Raw genomic sequence first — 17,091 nt, 5'->3', positions numbered from 1 at the left:
TTTTTGACTCACTGGTAAAAAGATATTAATAGGATAGAAATGGGGGCTGTAGAAGGAGTTAGCTGCTTTTACCACCCACTTTGGTCTGAGAGCATCAAAGGAAAATTACATATGGATGCATTGAAAAACTAATGGTTGTGCCTGCACCACCAGTCATGGTCCAGTTGAGCTAGAAAGACAGGGAGAACATTTAGTTTAAATCTCAGAGTAATGAAAAATAAACTAGCTCAGCTGAGTCACATCAGGTAAGAAGGAAGTAGGACCTGGAGCTCTGGGCAGAGTGGAGAAATATAGAGAACAAGATTTGAAGAGTTTGCCATGCAATATGAGCCACCTGCAATGGGATAGTCCCCACAGTGCTTTGAGTCATGTCTATCCCATGGCAGGAGCTTGACCTCTGGCTTTTGGCCTCATTGTGAAATTGAAGAGTCCCTTTGGTTATACTTGTTCCATGCATACTCTGTACATTTATCATGAGTCATCATTCACCCAAGTAAATGCTGTTTTTCATTGTTCAGCTAAATTACTTTGTTATACAGGCAGACCTGTCAACCAACACAAGAGGAGACTCTGATGTTTTAATTTAATTAATGTATTTATTGTGATATAATAAAAAACATCTGTTGCTATCAGTCCTCTTGGGTCAGGGACTCTGGAGAATGTGTGTGACTGTGCTACTGCGGTTACAGACTATACTTTCTGATTCTGGAAGCTCACCCGTCTTGGTTTGGCATCTCACTTCTGCATAAGGCATGCAAAATCAGGGAAGTTGGAGACATCTCACTAAGCAGGCTCTGACATTAGGTCTTGGAGATTGTTTCCAACTGACATAACCTGTAACACGTTTCTTAAAAGGTCTTATAATAAAAAACTCAGAGTCAGATATTGGGGTGAAAGCTGAAAGATCAGAGAAACAGAACAAGCCAGCCATGATCTTAATTCTACAAAATTCTCAATCTCAAGAGAGTGAGTTCCTGTTTCCTCATGCCTTATATACTTTTCTCCACCCTGACATCATTTCCTGGGATTAAAGGCATGAGTGCTTCCATGTAAAGGCATGAGATCTCAAGTGCTGGGATTAAAGGTGGTGCCACCATGTTTGGCTCTGTTGCCAGTGTGGCCTTGAAGTCACAGAGATCCAGATGGATCTCTGCCTCCCAAGTGATAGAATTAAGAGTGTGTGTCATCACTGTGTGGCAGCTATGTCTAATCTAGTGGCTGGCTCTGTCCTCTGATCCCCAGATAATTTTTATTGGGGTGCACAATGTATCACCACAATAACCCTCTTAGGGTTGCACCAGCTCCATCATAGGAAGTCTCTTTAATAGGAAGATTGCCTGTGAAAGGGTTATTGAGTCAAAGACAATGATTAGCACCTAAGTCCTTATCCATTTCAGAAGATGTGTCTGTCATTTTGGCAGAAGAGTTTTCCTATCTTTGTGGAAGAAAATTGTTTTTGGCTTGTTACCTTTTAGGAGTCAAGCTTCCCATTGCCTCACAACTTATCAGCTTTGCTTTATAGAGATAAACTCTCACATTCAGTAATGTATAAATTTGAAATCCAAGTCATGGTTGTAGTTGTGATAATGTGAGAGGGGAAGGTTAAGAAACTCAATTTTTTAAATATTATTTTCAGAGGAGAAAAACAACTAGATGCTTCCAGAATCTGATGTTGGGGAGGGGGAGTCCTGTTTCAAGAAGCAAAAGTAAGAAAAAAATCATTTCTTGTCTTTGTAAAGTGAACTCCCCAGTCACAATGCAATACCAGGGCACACGTACTCCTCTCAATACTTCAGTGTGAATTGTCAAGTGTCTGTGGCCAGATAGAAAGGACAGGCTGGCCAGGATCTGGCTCCCTTATATGTACATGTTTAATGAACACTGATTAGATGAGCTTCATGCCATACAGCATTATGTCTATAATGCAAGACATCTGTTGAATGTGTGCATGAACAAGGAAGCTGGAGGCTCAGGATTTTTGCTCATTGGCACCAAACATAGGACAAACCAAACAAATCCTCATCAGAGGTGCTTGTAGCTTGCACTCTACTTGCTTGTGCCCTTTCTGGTTCCCAAATAAAGGCAGAATTCCATAATCATGTGGCATAGCAGCCCACTGGCCACCTCTCTGGACCTTGGCCAAATATCTTATGCACCAACAGCACTAGAATTTTTCATTCTCCTCTGGTGGCTTAGCAAGTGACAGGAAAAGCACCCAGATGTAAACAGCACACTGAGCCAGCAGGAAGACTGGAAGGGGGCCAGCCAGGCCCTCCCAGACAACACTGTGTGATGTAAGGGACCTGGCACAATCTGGCCCCTTACCTTCCTGGCCAGCACAACTGATACTGTACATGTTAATTATGAGAGGCCTGTTAAAATGTGAGATTTCACTTTAGATTGGACTTGACACTTCAAACACCCTGACAAAGTTGTTTCCCAAGGGCATCAAGCAAGGGACTGAACTATTAATCAAAGGTAGGCCAGGCTGTCACACCTACTTTGCTTTGAAATTCTCATGCACATGAAGAAGCAGAAATGAGGGGGAAAACAGACATTTTAAAAGGGTTATTCCTCCTTGAATTGGGCAAGGTGGGGCATAGACCTTGGACATTTGAAGTCCAGTCAGCAAGCACATGCTGGCTTACAAGAGGCTAAGACAATGGGATATCTGTAATGGAATTCTTATATATATATATATATATATATATATATATATATATATATATATATATATATATATGAATAACACATATATGAAATTTTAATACATAGAAATATTAATGTATTATTACTTGTATGAATTTCTAAGCAATGTAAAATCAGAGAATTCTGAGTTTTATATTCATAGACCTGTACCTTCTTATCTTCTTTGCTTTAAAACAATTAAACAATAGCCATTTATTTAATTCAATATTTCTTACAATGTATTTTGATTATATTATCCTCTTATTCCTCCCATACCTACCCTCTCCAACCTTACCTCCCTACACTTGGAGTTTTCTCTGCCCCCACCAAGTATAGTTTGTGTTGCCCAAGTACTCTCCTCACTTGTGGGGAATCTGTTTCTGTGTGCTTTGCTCTGTGTGTGTGTGTGTGTGTGTGTGTGTGTGTGTGTGTGTGTGTGTGTGTGTGTGTGTTTCTGCTTTCCATAAAACTTGGCTGAGCACTGAGCACTGTTTTTCCTACCTTTTTATTCTTTAAGTTGGCGGATAAAAAGAACCCTTTTCTGAGGCCTAGATGACCTCACCATGATATCATCTCGGGAGGGCTCTATCAGGATTTCAAGGAATCTCCTGCTAGAAGGGGAACTGGATGAAGCCCTGGAGGCATCCAGAGTATGAACTTGTCTATGCTGTTTTGATTGTGGTCTGAAGCTTTGAAGAACTACTTGGCATCTCCTCCCTTTCTTTGAAAAGCTCTCACTTTTCAAACACAACAGATTTGGTAAAGTGCTGGTAAGGTTGAGTCTTGATTACCATCCAGCTTTATGCCTTTTAAATCTATGCTTTTTAAACCCTGTCATGGACATTTTAAAAAGTTTGTTATTTTTTTGAGAAGAAGAAAAATGAATTTTCCAACCCTAGGAAAATATGAATATCATCAATTCTTTTCTGTAAGCTTGAGTTGTTCTCTCTCTTCCCACTTATAATCACATGAAATGAAGAAGTAGAAACAGAAATTCATTTTCTCAGTTCCTGGTTTCTGTGCTTTTTCTAGGTCTTTTTCTTAGCCTGAATGCATCACTCCAGCTGCACAGCTGTCTTAGAATGTCCCTAAGTTAGTGAATCAGAGCAGACCCCGCTATCCCTCCCTTGCCTCCAAGGCTTTTATGAGGCATGTTCTATACTGGAGTTCACGTTTTGGCCACAGCCAAACTTAGTCCAATGTTTCCATGATCATGAATTCTATCTGCTCATTAAAGGCTCGAACTTATAGTGTTGGCTACTTGGATGTACCCTTCTCAGAGGAGAGGTGTTGAGAAAGCTGTCATTTTGGAAGGTCAAAGAGAGGTCAAATCACAACAGAAAACTGAAATGATGGCTTTGCTTTCACCTCCTTCTTTTAAACCAGGCACGTTGGAAATCTTGCATGCTGCTGATAGAGTTATTGCCCAAACATGGGTTTGACAAATATACAAAGGGAGAATATGGAGATAACAATAAACTCACATTCTTATGATGCAAATGACAGTAGATTAACACTTGTCTTGCAGTGGATATATGGATTATTCTCCATCCTCCACAACAAAGATAATGTCTGACACAGCTGCTGAGCTCTGGGCCCCTGATTGATGGTGGCTCTGGCTCATGTAATCTTGCATCTCTGGTGCTTGTCACAGGGTTGAAAAGCCCGTTGTGTTGGACAGTTTACCCTGAAGCTCTGTGTGGAAGCTGAAAACCTTTGTGCCACACCTTATATAGCTTGGTCCTGGAAGCACAACTTCGGAGGTGAGAGAATGAAGGAAGAACAGACATGTACAGAAAAGCTGGGATCAGGTGGGATATTGTCTTAGTCAAGTGTTCTATTGCTGTGAAGAGACACCATTATCATGGTAACTCTTACAAAAGAAAGCACTTCATTGGATCTTGCTTATACTTTCAGAGGTTTTGCCCACTATCATTATGATGGAGAGCATGGCAGCGCACCAACAGATATGGTGCTGGAGAAGTAGCTGAATGTTCAACATCCAGATCTGCAGAAGGAAAAGTGAGGCACTGGGCCTGGCTTGGGCTTTTGAAATCTCAAAGCCTATTGCCAGTGAGACACTTCCCCCCACGAGGCGATACCTCCTAATCCTTCTCCAAGCAGTGCCACTCCCTGATGACCAAGCATTTAAATATATGAGTCTATGGGGTCCATTCTTATTCAAACCATCACAATTTTGTTAGCTCTGATGGAGGGCACCAGCAACTGTGCAATAACCTAGAACCTCAGCACTTTTATTATGTATAGCACAGCAGTAGGAGTAAGCTTGTCTTGGTAGGAGGTCTCTGTTGGGGAAAGTCTCAGGCTGTAAACAACCAGGAGGAAGAGGAAGCTTTGTGTTTTCTGTACACTTTGTCAACATGCAGACACAAACCAGAGGAAGGCTTTGCCAGTTCCTTAGTCCTGACCTGAGGAAGGCTTAGTCCCATTGGTCTGAGATATAGAGGTTCTTGACACAATTATGCTCATGTCCATAACATACGTTTACTCAGGATTCCATTTATTTCTTACACATGAACCCAGTGCTTCCTCTGTTCCTCACACTTGATAAAGCCACAGGCTCTCTGTAACCTGAGAATCTGCACTCATTGACTTTAGACAAGAACTTTAGTTATAAATGAATACCAACTTCTGGCAGAACATTTTCTTTTATTTGTACACATTATTTAAGCAAGGTAAAACAGTAAAAGTCTCATCCGAGTGATACATTCAATACTTTTCACATTTGAATGAAAGAAGAAATAAAAAGGAAAGAAAAGGACATGACTACTCCTAGGTATGGTGGAGAAGAAAGTTTATTATATTTATGTGGGAGAGTATAGCCAGGTAGGGTAGGGACATCTGGGAGAGTACAAAGTAGACATGACCAGACTGAGCAGGGCCATGTAGGGAGAGGGAGGAGAAGGAAGAGGAGAGAGAGGAACAAGGTGCAGCCAGGTACTAAGGGGCAGGTAACCAAAATATTTGAATTATATAGGGAAAGGTCTCTGGGGGAAGAACAGCCCAGGCCCTGGGCTGGAGAGTTCAGGGTAGAGGGTGGGGTATGACAGCCATACCCTATAACAGGTGGGGACTGAGGGATGCTGGGAGAACCTGCAGGCAGGTCTGCTTTCATATGTTAAATAGGCATCTCAGCTGTGGGTTTGAAACTTAACAACATTGATCTTCAGGAACTCCATTCTACGTGAAGTATTTGATATTTCCTTGGGCTTGCGGGAGAAACTGGACTTGAGGATGGGCACAAGGGAGCTTGGCACAAGGCCATAGAGAGTCTCAGCTTTGTACCTACTGGCAAAGTAGCAAATCATTTGCTGTGTAGTTTTTTATTTTGGTTCATGTGAAGTGGAGGTAGGTTCAATCCTGCTAGCTTACTTACAGTCAATCCCCAAAAAACTCAGCTGCTGTGGTTGGGTTATTCTCATGACATCTATCTCTGAGGTTTTGGATTAGCATAGAGGAATATTTTTATGTCCTAAATAGAAGGATGGACTATCCTTCTGTGGGCAGTGGGTAAAGTACTTGGAAGGATATAGCATGAATGAGATTAGATCTCTTTGGTCCAAGCCCTGAATTTTACTAGCCTGTGAGACCTGGGTATGCTTTACATTTCTAGTTCATCTGTCTAGCATACTGGGCAACAGGGAATGAAGCAACTTAGTAGTGAAAAGTTTTTAACTAGGAGTTGAGTCTCTTTCCAACTCAACTCAGAGCATCATAATCCTCACTCAGATCAAAATCTGTTATAAGGGAAAACTGAAAATTTATTAAGTATTTATATTTTACTAATATGACAGATCAAAATGTACTGGAATTTCAGAACTTACCACATTGGATCTCTGGATGCCCACTTACTTATGCTTCATGTCCAGATACTTTAGAATTTATTTTTATTTTTAGCTTATAGCAACAGACACTTCAAAATGAACTCCTATGCACTTCAGTCAGAATCCTCAGGTTCTTTTTTAGCAATCAATCCTCAGTGCCTCATGGATAATATCTGGGGAAAGTGTTTTTGGTTGAACATCTTGGTGACAACAGTGATGCTTAATTTTTACTTACCGAACTGTCCTACATTGTTTTACATTCAGGATCAGATCTGACATAAATAAGCATTATTGTTAACCCAGAACAGATTTTGAGAAACAGAACTTTAGAGAATGAAAGATCCTTTCAAGTGTCTAGTGATTGGTTTTTGGAGTCCCTGTGGGGAAAAAACTGGGTGAGCATGGGCCTCTGGCTTCTGGATGTCAGCATTATAGTAACATGGATGTGTGCTGCCTTGGTAGCTCCAGAATTGGCAGTTTCATGTGAATTGCTTACTCCCAAGACTATGGGGATATGTATGGAAGAGAGTTTTTGTCTTTATCCTCCAAGTTTCCTAGAGTTCACATTTGTCCACAGATAGACTCTGTATTTTAAGAGGAAGTGACAGAAGATCAGGGTGTTCAGGAAAAAGAATCAACGTATCTTAGAGGAGCATGTTGCTGGAATCACTTTTGCCTTAAGCTAAGCATTGGTTTTCCTGAACGGCATTTATTGTGGTTTTGTGCTTTATAGAGGCTTTGCAACTTGGTACTTGTTACCTCATACAAGCTTCTAAAATTAGTATAAACTAACTCCAAGTGTCTAAGAAGACTTTGAATCCCATCAGATTTTGCCTCAGGACTCCAGAGTTTATAGAAATACCTAAGATCATCCCTCCTAGAACCGTTTTGGACGTTTGTGACACCAAAAAGATAAAGATGGAACTCAGTCTCTGGCTGTTGACCTGGTGTAAGTTCTGAGATTGTGATGGTGGCAACAATGAGCAAGACTGGATAAAGACACAGCACTTCATGAAAGCAAGTTGGTGAGTAAGACCTTGCTGGATCCTCAGCTAACATCCCCTCTCTTTTCTTGCATCCAGATATATAAACTTACATGGTTTGTAGATTCGGGATCTAGATGCCAGAAATTTTATTTTCAAGCTCTCCTGGAATGTCTTCTGTAGAACCCGAAACTCTCTCTATATGTCAAGTCCAATAGAAATATTACATAACTTGAAAGAAGAGTGATGCCTTTTTCATGTCTATCTGGTATTGCTTCTAAAGGTAAGGCTCAGAAACTCAGGCAGAGCTGGTAATTTCTGAGCTCTCATGACTCATAAGCAAACCATATCTGTTTGTTTTTATTTAATTTTGCAAGTTTTATATAGAGTTCCCATAAATAAAACATTGTGCTTTGAGAATGTGAGGGCATGAAAACAAATGCAGCTTAGCCCAGTGCAGTGCTGAATACTCTAGATTTCAGAGATTCTTCTTAAGAACCATAAGTTTTACATTAGAAAAAGTTAATTGGGCTCAAAAATATTACCCAAATACACATTTCCTTTCTTTTTCAGTTATACTGAAAATTGCTTTTGTGCAGCTCTTTTTCTGTGCCGTAGTCACAAAGGATTAAGTAACTCTGTCTGTCCAGTGCAGATAGCATGTGGCCACAATTGAGAGTCCTTCTGTCCAGTCTTGGCAGAGCTCTGTCAATTACCACAAATGCATGGGACAAAAGAGAACTTGAGTTTTTGTTTTATCAGTGAAACATATTGATGACATGTGCTTATGAGATAGAACACAAAGTTGTTATATTTGCATATTTGTAGTTTATTTATATTTTTATTTTTATTTTTTTAAAGATTTATTTATTTATTATGTATACAGTGTTCTGCTTACATGCATGCTTGCAGGCCGGAAGACGGCACCAGATCTCATTACGGATGGTTGTGAGACACCACGTGGTTGCTGGAAATTGAACTCAGGACCTCTGGAAGAACAGCCAGTGCTCTTAACTGCTGAGCCATCTCTCCAGCCCCCATATTTGTAGTTTAATAACCAGCACTTTTGTAAATGATTCCCATTCTTTTCCTGGGATATTTTCTGTCTTTTCTAAGAGCAACCTGAAGAAATCTGTAAATACATACCCATTTCTATAAATTTTTATTTTAGTATTGTAAAGGGGCCCCAAAATATCTTGACTACACAGCAGCCATGACAGGTTTAGGGGCCTAGACACATTGTTTAGGGGGGTTGGTTACAAGTTGTTGTCAAGGGCTAGGAAAAAGACTAAGCAGATTAGATTTAAGGTTCTTATTTAAAAAAAAAAAGAGAGAGAAAGAAAGAAGAAAAAGACAATTACTAGTTTTAAATACTTTACATTGGATTGGATTGTTTTATATTGTATACAAATTATATATATTGAAATTGATATTGTTAGAAAATGCTATATGTATATTTCTAATTGTACTTATATCGTTCATTTAACAATGCAATTTTCTGATCCTTGAATATTATTATTACCATTAGGATATAAAGAAATGATAGTTAGTAGTTAGACATTACAATAGAACTTGTAGTCATATTAGATATGTTTTAAAAATTGAGCAGATATATTTTAGATAGGTCATCTTCAAACCCTTCAGAGATCTACAGAATACGGCATTTAAAATGTTTTAATAACTTAGAAAATTTTTCTTTTTTGTTATGACTATGAGACATGTCGGCTCCTGGCAGTACCAATCTACTTCAGAGAAAATATGGGCATTGAAGAAACTGCGTATGGAGTTAGCTTTCATTGTGGCAAAAGTTAGCCACTGGACAACAAAGTATCCTCGAATCAACTGATGACAAAATGGACAGACAGGACATGAAACAAAGGACTACTGATTCTTGCCTAAACAAGCGTGGTTATGGCTTTATCAAAAGGCATCTTCTGAGGCCAGGACAATATGGCACCATCCCTGACGTGGCCTTCGCAACTCGGAAAAGGTACAGTGCCCTTTTCTTCGAAGGCAGCTGAACAGGCAGTGGGCCGATGGCTTCTGATGTGCTATGGAACAGCAGCTGAAACAGTTATTCTTGAAGAGTAACTAAGCTCACGCCTCTCAATAGTAGACTGGCATTTGATAGAGAGATGTGGAGAAGAACGGGATGCTGAGATGAAGCCATATGTACACAGCCAAGAAGAATGGAGAACTGAACTAAAAAAACCATCAACATTTTCCAGAATTTAAAATCCTGAATCATGACATGACATTAGTGGAATTCAGGTGTTTCTGGTGCATGGACTGCTCTCACCCAATGTGAGGTTGAACTGTTGACCTTGTGTACATCCTACTTCACAAATGAGTCTGTCAGATATGCTAAGCCTATATAGGCTGAAGATGATGCCCCAGCATTGCGGAGAAACCTCAGGTGACTGTCCAGGCAGTTGGCTGTTTCTGTCAACTCACAAATTTTTTGGAAGTTGCTTGCATGCACTTTCTGTTTTTATTTTTGTTAGCTAATATTATTTCCTTCTTGGGTCTCTGAGGGAGTTGAAGATTAGTTAGTTATAGCTGAAGGTTAGTTAGTTGAAGATTAATTAGGATAGAAAGTGAATTAGATACATTTTGGACTTAACAAAATAGGATAATGAAATTATCATCTCTGAATTTGTCAAATACAAATGGACTAGACATTGTTTAGACATTTATTATTTGTATATATTGTATATAGTTATTGTACTTTTGTATATAGTTTTTCTTTTGTTAGTTATAACCTTTTTCTTTTTTTTCTTTTTATTAAAATAGAAAAGGGGAAATGTGGTGGTATTTTACTTGTACTGAAATGTGATTTTAATTGTATGTTAATAAATAAAGTTGCCTGGGGGTCAGAGTTATAGAGCCATAGCAAGTGCGTGGCGGTGGTGGCGCACGCCTTTAAGGACCTGGAGGGCGGTACATACAGGCAATGACAAGGCAGTCACGTGTTTAGTTTACAACCAATGAGAAGGCAGAACATCTAGAGTATTTAAAGACGTACACACAGGAAGTAGGCCTCTTTTTCGGAGAGCTCTCTTGGCTGAAGCAGGATAGCTGAAGCAGGAAGGGTAAGGCTCTTAGTTCTGACCTCTTGGCTTTCTTCTCTGAATCGGCTCTATGTTTCTTATTTAATAAGACGGTTGCTTACATCTACAGGCAGACAACACCCAGATCCAGGAAAAGCCTTAAGCTGACACCACCCAGGTATCTACCCAGGGATGAGGAGAACCTGACATCCCCAACATTCCAACCACTAGATAAGGTGGCCAGATGTCCTTGAGTCTAGCACACACCTATTTTTGTTTTACAGATACCCCTAGACAATTGTCAGCCAATCAGGGTCCTGGACCCTGGAAATGCCCTCACCCCAACCTCTGCTATAATAAAAACTCTGCCCCACCTGAGCTCAGGGCTCTCTGCTCTCACCCCTGTGTCAGACAGACAGAGGAACCAAGCTCAGAGCTTGAAATAAAGGCTCTTTGCTTTTAAATGTGGGATTCGGTCTCTGTGGTGGTCTTTTGAGGGTCCCCACGATCTGAACATAACAGTATTATTAAGTTTTTACAGTAATATTGTAGATCCTATTTCTGCATTTATTCAGTAACAGATATGGCAGATAGGGGTTAGAATCTTGGTTGTTTTGCAAAGGGGATATCAGAGTATTGGAAAACTGTCTGTATTTGAAAGAAGGGGAATAGTCAAGAACAGTCATAGAGGGTAGGGCAGAGGAGGTATGTGTATATGTATACATGAAGAATTTAATTATATTTGTCCTACACAGGGAACAGTGTTCTTCCTAGAACCCATAGGTTGCCAAGTAAGAACCCCAGTGTCAGGTGTGGTTTCCTTTCCATGGAGTTGTTGTCAGGGGTGTCTCAGAAACCCTCAGGAAATACAGGCCAATGCTGTTGCTCTTGGATGTCACCAGAACCTGATAAGACACTATTGCTGAAAACACCACATATTTCCATCACAGGACATGGAAACATCAAGTGAATTATGACCAGGAAGTTTCTTCCCTGATGGCTTTCATAGGACTAGAAGGTACTTTTTAAGCTGTTGAGAGAGCTCATTTAGCTGTGAACCATGTGAGTTAAGAACAGGTCTTTGTTGATAGTTTCTTGTTTTGTGTTTTTTTTTTTTTATGGGATTTGCATGTGTGAATGTCTGTGTCTCTGCATTTATATGTGTTTCTAGTGGTTTTTTTTTACTCCCTTGTTTGTTTGTTTTGTCCTATTCTGATTTGTTTATTTTATTTTATCTTATTGTTTATTTTTTTGGGTGCTTGTTTGTTTTCTAATTAGAATGAGAAAGAAAGGGTGTGGATTTGGTGGGTGGGAAGGTAGAGAGGATCTGGGAGGAGTTGAGGGAGGGGAGACCATAATCAGAATATATTGTATGGAAAAAAAGCCTATTTTCAATAAAAAAGAAAGGAAAAAGACCCCCCCACACACACACCCAAAGATGCTCATGCTAGCAGCAGTGGAATGAATATTAAGGTGACCAACTGTTTTTTGATAGGATTTAAGGCCTAGACCACAGGAAAAATAACATGCCTGTTATGATAAATTTCATAAGAATTTATGGTCCAGGATCTGGAAGGCCCTGAGGCAAACCTCCAATTACTATTTTGCTAAATATCTCCTTATCTGTAGATTAGTGCAGATCTCAGATCTCATTAGAGAGGTTTCTTTGTGCAGTGAACTGCAGTTAACTCAAATTCACAACTGGCTTAAGCGCAGAGACTAAGTGGCTATGGAGTCTCAATCCACAAAGAGGACATGTATATTAAAGACCCCTAGAAGGCTTGGGTACCACTGTGGAAGAGGGGTGTAAAGATTATAGAGTTCAAGGTTAGGCAGTACCAGAGTAAAAGCACCTTTTGGACATGACAGGACCATTGCATTCATGATCTCATAGTAGCTGTGACTGCCTTCACAAGATCAAGCCAATCAACTCTCTAGCATGGGAAGGGAGTGGCTCATGTGTTCTCACCCACAATTGAGGCGCTACCATTGATGGTTTCTGGAGGGAAACTGAGAGTTGATTCTCTTTAGGGGTTTAGTCCTCAGAAGGTGGACTACAATGCTCCAGTGGATGGTCTCACACCTGTGAGTATATGGGCATTACGAAGTAGACTTGGTGGTTTATAAAAAATAGAGGATACAAAATTGGGAATGGCAAAGAGATAGAAAGTAGTTCTGCAAGAAATTAGGGAAAGAAGTGAGGGGAAGAATATGATCAAAATAAATGCACACATTTACTTGAAATTATCAAATAATAAAATAGTATACTAAAAAGAATAAATAGATATAATCAAAGGAAAATAGAACTCTCAAGGAGCAATTAGGGTTGACCTGAGAAGGCACATCATCTCTTGAAGACTGGAAAATACCTGAGAAGTCAACAATCTCAAACAAAATTGAAGTGTGATCCTAATTAGTCTTATTAATAAAAACCTGGAGTCAGATATCAGGGTGAAAGCTAAAAGATCAGAGAAGCAGAGCAGCAGCTCTAGAGACTTCTTACCTCTGTGAATCCTTAGACCAAATGAAGTGTCAGATCCTGTCTCCACCCACCTTATATTCCTGTCTCCACCTTCCTAGTGCTGAAATTAAAGGTGTGAGTCTCCCATGTGCTGGGATCAAAGGAATGATTCTCCTAAATGTTGGGATTAAAAGTGTGAGCCACTGGGGAAACCTGCAGAGATGACCAAGCCAAACTAGTGGGAACTCATGAAAGTTGGATCAATGTCTGTGGAACCTGCATGGGACTGGACTAGGCCCTCTGCATGGCAAGACAATTGTGTAGCTTGATTCGATTGGGAACCCCCAGCGCTAGAATCAGAATCTATCCCTAGTGTATGAGGGGGCTTTTTGGAGCCCACTACCTATGATGGGACACCTCATGCAGCCTTGAGGCACAGGGAAGGGCTTGGATTTGCCTCTACTGGATGTGCCTCCCCATGGGAGGCTTTGCCTTCTTATGGTGGAGGGGTGGAGGGTGAGTTGGGGAGGAGCCTGGAAGGGTGGGAGGAGGGAAGAGGGGGATCTCTGATTGGTGTGTAAAATGGATGAAAAACTTCCTTAATAAAAACAAAAACAAAACAAAACAAAAAAGTGTGAGCCACCACTGTCTAGCCTCTATGGTTAACTAGTGGCTAACTCTGCCCTCTGATCTCCAGGCAAATTTTATTTGCCAGAACACAAACAAAATATCACACAATACAAAATCATCTTCTAAATCATATTTAAAATTTAGTGAGAGGCTGGTTTAACAGATTATCAGTAAATACATAATGTGGGGAAAGTTTCAGTCAAAGAAACATTTGGACCAAATTAGAAGCGAGACAATTGGAGGAAGGCATATTGGTACAATCAATTAATTTAGCAGCAGCCAGTGACACAGCAAATCAATTAGTTTCAGATATGCAAGTGCATTAGTTACTTTTCTTTGCTTCACTGTGACAGAAAGGAAATGTAAGAGAGGAAATCTTTACTTTTATCTCATGGTTTAAATAAATATCATAGCAGAGAGAGCATGGCATTGGAAGCTTGTGGCAAGGTGTGCTCACATCTCTTTGAATCAGGATGCAGATAACCAGAAGGGGAAAAGGCCAGCCTATGATCCTCAAATCCCACCCCATGGCTGTCAGACAGGTCTCAAGTCTGTAAGGTTCTGTAGTCCAAAGGCAGCACTACCAGCTGCAGACTAAGTGTTCAGACATGTGGGTCTGTCAGGATATTGCACATTCAAACCATAACATTGTACTTAACACAAATTTGTAGTTCAGGTAGGTGGAACATCTGGCCTGGGCTAGGTTACCTGGTCTCTTGTTTATTTATGAAGGTCTGATGATGGCCACAGCTAGTTAGGGGTGATCTTTGGTAGACTTATGAGTCAAGTGGTAGCCAAGAACCAATAAGGTCCAATGGAGCTTCATTGGTTCCTCTTATCAGAAAAACTGAACAAGCAAAGCAGCCTTACAGCTCCAGATTTCAAACATAACCATAACAATATTGCATTAAATGTAAATATGCCAAGATGGGCTGGTTATTTTACTTCAAAGCAGAGATAATCAGAGCAAGTAAAGTGGTAAGACTTAACTAGATGCTCTTTAAGAGACTTGACTTAAAAAAGTACACAATTTAGTTGAAAATAAAAGAGTGAGAAACAATATATCAAGAAATAAGTGTGTGTTGACACATCCAGTTGGCCAGATACTGTAGATTTAGGGCCAGAATCCCTCATGGAAGATTAAAGAAGGGAGCTTAAAATAGCAAAAGGAAGATGCTATAATCACCAATAATAACAAATCTATACACAGAGACTCAAAAAAAAAAAAAAGGGAAAACAAAAGGAAAGTAGACAAACCCAATATTACAATGGAGATTTTTAACGTTCTGTTTTCAGTAAGTAATAAGAATAAAAAAAATCTATGAAACTCCCACGTATTTGGACTTGAGCAGAATACTTGTAAATAACTCAAGGGGTAAATGACAAACACCAGGAAATTAGATAATACTTTAATTGTACCCCCCAAAATATACCAATACCAGTGTTTAGGCAGAAACACACAATTTTTCAGGTTCATAGTAAAATAAGGATGTGAAGTTAAAATTGTTCTGTGCTTCCAGCTAACAATTTAGAAAAAAAAGTATCATTTTTTTGATAATAACAACTAAACCCAACTTAATAAAATATAGGGAATGATAAAGAACTAAGTAAGAGAATGATAAACAGAAAAGCTAACTAAAAAGGCCATTCTTTGGAAAATAATAAAATTTATAAATTCTTAACAAGAAAATAAAATAACAGAAATTATAAATTTTTGAAATGACAGAAGAGATAGCACTACCATTTCCGTAAGATTCAGAAAGACTGTAAGGGAAAACTGTAAACACAGTTACTCAGTCAATTTGATAGCTAAGGCAAAGGAGAAATTATTTGATAGATAAGCTTCCCAGAGTTGACACAAAGGAAGCTGAAGAATCACATTGCTAATTACAACTGTCAACTTAATTGGACTAAGAAATGCATCCTAGCTTAGCTTAGCTTTGTGTATGTGTGTATGTGTGTGTGGTGTGTGTGTGTCTATGCTGGGGGGGGGGTGTGCATTTCCAGAGGAGAGTAACTGTGGGAAGAATACCCTCCCTGAATGTGTGTGGCATCATGCTATAGTTTGCTTCCTATCTACTATGCATTGATAAACTTCCACACATTTGTCTCCCCTTCCACATGCTCACCCACCCTAAATGCACAATCTTGTCCTCCTACTCAACCTCTTTCTACACACCTTCTTTGGCCACACACTCCAGGCACTATGATGTTCAGCTTCACCTTATTCTTAAAGAAGTGGATCTACTTGACGATGAGCAGATCAATAAAGCCAAGGTTTGTGAACCAAAGTAAATAATTCCTCTTTTAAGATGATTTTGTCAGGTATTTTTTCACAGCAATGGGAAAGCTACCATATCAAGTAGGCAATAAAGATTTTGAACTTTTGTGCTAGAACTAATTTAAGCTTATCAAAACACCTCGCTGCAAAGATACAATAGTAAACTATAAGAACAACAGAAGTTTCTGTAAGCTCTTTCTGAACATATAGCACAAAAAATCGTTTCTGAAATGTTATGTGTCCACACAGTTCTAGCACTAGAGCAGGACAAAACTATTCACTCCCTCAAAGAAATTTAGGGCAGAATAGCTTATTAGAATAGTCTCAAAAGTCTAAAGAGACTAAACGAAAGAGAGTGAACATTATCAAGTGTGAAAGGTTCCAAGAATTCAAGATTGTCCAACATATGAAAAACCACCACTGTAAATAGCATGTTATCAGACTAAAAAAGAAAAGTTACATGAACATTTTAATAAATTCAAACAAATTAAAAACTCACCTGTGGTTTATAAGCTTTCAGCAAGTTCAATGAAAGAATATCAGAGGACTTCCTGATTTGACCAGTGCCTAGTGAGAAACTCTCACCTCCCTTCACAGTGAGCTAATGAGCTTTTCATCTGGAACCAGGAACAGGACAATATGCTCAATGTGACTTCAGGGCATTGTACTAGTCTCCTGGTCAGTGTAATAAAACTCGATATAATAAACGCATATAGATTGGAAAGGTAGAAACAAATGTCTTTGTTCTCATTTTATAATTGTTCTTACAAGGAATTTACAAAATAAACATAAAAACAATAAATGAATGTAACAAGATCATACAGTACAAAACAAAAAGTTAATTATATTTCTACATAGTTGATTGATAAAGTGAAAAGTGAAACGAACTTTATTATATAATACAATAAAAATTAATATAAAATATTCATGAGCATCTTATACAAAAGTTGTCCAGATATATAAGTAAAATCAAAGAAGGATTAACTCAATGGAAAGATGTCCCTCTTTTTAAATCACAGAGGTTCAAATTATCAAGAATTAAAATTATCAGGTATCCAAAAGTTGTTTTTCAGCATCAAAACAACCCTAACCCAAATCTCAATGAGCTTTTTCTGAAAAATTGTTTTTATAAGTCAGTTATAAAGCTTAGGTG

The 17,091-nt window shown here is 39.1% G+C and overlaps 1 protein-coding gene across 1 annotated transcript in view; it reads right to left on the bottom strand.

Annotated features, from left to right (window-relative positions):
* Alkal2 (ALK and LTK ligand 2) overlaps positions 1 to 16,530 on the bottom strand; it is a 44,194-nt gene extending 27,664 nt beyond the window's left edge. The window contains exon 1 of the transcript XR_009375757.1: positions 16,438 to 16,530. The gene's annotated coding sequence lies outside the window, so the exon portion shown is untranslated. The remainder of the gene's footprint in view (positions 1 to 16,437) is intronic.
* Between the last annotated feature and the right edge of the window lie 561 nt (positions 16,531 to 17,091).

The sequence above is a fragment of the Peromyscus eremicus genome, chromosome 22, assembly GCF_949786415.1.
Source record: "Peromyscus eremicus chromosome 22, PerEre_H2_v1, whole genome shotgun sequence".
NCBI lineage: Eukaryota > Metazoa > Chordata > Mammalia > Rodentia > Cricetidae > Peromyscus > Peromyscus eremicus.
This window is presented reverse-complemented; position numbering and strand designations above follow the sequence as displayed.